The 3,542-nt window shown below is 36.6% G+C and overlaps 1 long non-coding RNA gene across 1 annotated transcript; it reads left to right on the forward strand.

Moving 5' to 3' along the window:
• Window positions 1–1,303: 1,303 nt before the first annotated feature.
• On the forward strand, window positions 1,304–3,274 carry LOC140229873 (uncharacterized). The gene is made up of 3 exons (XR_011901328.1): window positions 1,304–1,339; window positions 2,550–2,707; window positions 3,167–3,274. It is a non-coding gene; the product is annotated as an uncharacterized lncRNA (long non-coding RNA).
• Window positions 3,275–3,542: the final 268 nt, after the last annotated feature.

Here is a 3,542-nt window from a genome sequence, read left to right on the forward strand (position 1 = left end):
TTAAAACATCAACAATATCAGAGCCTATAGCAAGACTGGGCCACGTTGCATAAAACATTTAACGTTAAGGGGAGTTTTTCAGCGGTAATATTAGTTTGAATGGGTGTGTCTCACTTCTCACTTCCATGACATTTATATGATCCCAATTCAACACATATCATATCGCTCAGTAACTGTAACTTGTAACCCAGCTGCCTACTAAAATACAAAAAACAACAACAACAACAAACCAACAGTTAAACTATTAGAAACCGCTATAAAAGACAATCACATACAGTCACGACAGTAGTTGCAAACAGAGTTCAGACAACTAATTGCATTTATGAAATTGCGCACATCTGCCCCTCGTTTCAAAAGATAAACCATCTCTTTGTGAAAATCATTCTTTTTAGGAATTCAGTGAACCAAAGTAGTAACGTATTGAGCAAACGGCTAGAGGAAATTAAAACAAGTAGAGTAAACTTCTGCACTTGTCAACATGGTGCACTCCAACTTTATGAGCCAGTAAGGGAAAAAGAATGAAACTTAAATTGTAATTTTGCAATTTCCACAAATCTTGAATTTACACGTAAGACTTAACCTCTCTTCACATATTTTTATATACTCTCCATTTTTTCTGTTTTCATCTATGGGAAGCAATTAATTTCATCGCTGGAAAAATGGAAAGCATGATGTCATATGCCTCATTTGACACTCTTACATACATTTGTAGATCAAAGGGAATGGGGTTATATTATGATGCAAAGCGTTTCTGCCTCATTTTTAAAACAAACTGTAGTAAAACTCTTAATTACAATTTTTCAATTGCGAAGATAGAATAAAATATGAATCAAATGAGTTGAATTTCTGTAGCGATATATGCTATTTGATATTGCAGATCAATGTCTTCCCAAGAAATTTCAATTTCTTGATACAACCAAATATCCACACACAAAACTTGCTGCTGGAGTCTGACTCTTAAATATGGGATTACGAACCCAAACATTATGACTGTATGGCAACCAAGGTTTAATAAGCCGTGTAGAGACATAAATCAATAAATAAATCAATATATATATATATATATATATATATATATATATATATATATGGGCCGTGACGCGAGAAAAGGGCCCTTAGCTCTGACGCGCACAAACGCCAGAAAACGGCGCGGAAGTTTGACAAAGCAATACGCGCAATCCAAAAGATTTCAGCTCGTTGTTCACCTTTCCTTCACGTGGAGTCAGCTCGAATCAACCTTATCAACCCGTCCACAACGTCTTTTTCTACGGCGCCTGCAGTATTTTGATTATCTAACTCAAGGTGAACATCAACATATTGGATCCCCAATGATGAAATGGTAAGAACATACACTGAATTTGATGTTAAATTCATGGAAAAAATGTTCGAATTTCGTGCTCGGCCCGGTCAGGCCTGTGCTCAGCGCAGTCCCAATCTTTCAATTTTTTGTTGGGGATCTGCTGACGCTATCAAACATTTCCGTAGTAGTAACGTGTTAAGCCTACATTGTGTCTGACGATGCGTAGATGTATGACATCGTTACATTTATCTTAACGCTCCTTTCATATAAAATGTCGAAATAAGCTACAGCCAGTGTTCACACTGTCCTTAGCAATCCTGTGTTTTAGCGGTAAGGATAATTTCGGAGTGCTTTAGTTCAGGCAACAACGTAAACTGCATCATGCATGTGGTTCAGCTTTGTCTGACTTGTTCAAGTGTAACGTTAGGTTTCTGCACCCAAAGGCAAACAAGGTTGGGCCTACTTGAGATTGTGACATTTGTGTAATGTCATTGTCAGCAAGATAGTTCTACAACTAACGTTAATTTTTTTCCTTGACAGTCATACTGCATAACTGAATTCTACATTGGTAAATCAAACTAGGTCTTAATACTTATTAATAGTCTTAATTAGATACCGGGTTGTTCTACTATGTATCAACTTAAAAAAAAAAAAAAAATCCGAAAAACAATAATGGGACTAGCGTACTAACCACTTAGAACCTTAATGAAGCTGAAGTATCAAAGGGCAAGCCCAAAAGACAAAATCAGTTCTCTCATATTTTCCACAAAAGACTCTAACGCTAAGTGCTAAACTTTGGTTACAAAGACATCTCATCGACACACTATATAGTATTAGAAGTATTACCATTACATTTGTTATTCTGGTACTGTAGAATTAGGCCTATTCATAATAAGTGTTCATTGTCAACATATGTTTCAGAGCATTGTTATAGGAGTTTTTGGGTAGGTACTCACTGTCTAAATGCCAAGGGGAGATTATTCTCCAGATTTCATGTAATGATTTAGTGACTGTGAAGGTTCTTTCACCTGTCATACCTCTGATCATTGGGGGAAGTACCGGTATTCATTTCTTCTTTTTCTTTCTTTCCAATTGAAATAAATAATTGTTGTAATACATCACTGGTAGAACACAACAACAGTCCACAAAGTTGGCATCTATACCACTATTTTGATTTTTAAAATCCCACTGTACAGTCCACCTCTCAAACCCACATTAATCAGAGTAAGCATTTGTTCTCATATTTCAGGGCAGAATAAAAAATTGGCTGTGCTAGTATTCCTGAACAAGAAGACAACCCTGGGCTGCACACAGAACTGGAACAGAACCGTAACAGACTGATGGAGAGGAGACGTACTTGGTGTCTGGTAGATAAAGGATTTGGCAGGAGCAAACAACTAATTGCCGGTTTGTATTGTGCTGTGCATCAGCTAATTGCATTAATAGTATCGAATGTTGAGTTTAGTAACAACCTTATGACTGTAAAGTAGAACTATAACTATCATTTGAATTTAACAAAAAAATATCAATAAATGTTGTTGTTATGGCCTATCGTTTTCATTTACTATGAATACCTGGATCTATGAACCAAATCAGAAGACATAATCATACAGTCATAATGTATTTTTGGTAATTGCATAAAATGCTTTGTATTAAGATGCATCTTGCACTGGCTGATGAGGTATAGAACTAATTCATTGAGTTTACATTTCAAATCTGATTTAATCTGTTTTAATCACCCCATTTCTGTAACCTGCAAGGTTCCTTTTCTTCTGCAATGACACTCTAGTATTGAGTATGACCTTAAACCTTCGAAGAAATAGAATAATACATTGTATCAACATTCAAAATATTCATGATTTTAAGGTCTGACTGTGACAGCCTTGAGGAGTTTTCAACAGTTTCAAAAGTCGTGGACAAGTCATCTTCCTTCACGATTCTGGTGGGGTTGGCAATTGTAAGACTGGAAGGCGTACCTGTCCCGTTTACAGGGAGCTGTCTGAGATCAGAAAGTTTTCGTACTTTCACTTCTACCATGTTCAGCCAGGAATTGTTTGTGTGAGGGAACACCTCTGGGATAACGAAAAAAGAAAGAAAAACTATAATTGGGTTTACTCAAGACAGTTGGAGTGGTTCCTCAAAACAAGCATTTACCCATCCAGGCTGATATCTACTAGATCAACACTCGACAGAGCGCTATGAATATCTTCAAGCACATCAGTCCTTTCCTCTTCCAAGATGT

The sequence above is a fragment of the Diadema setosum genome, chromosome 6 (assembly GCF_964275005.1).
Source record: "Diadema setosum chromosome 6, eeDiaSeto1, whole genome shotgun sequence".
NCBI lineage: Eukaryota > Metazoa > Echinodermata > Echinoidea > Diadematoida > Diadematidae > Diadema > Diadema setosum.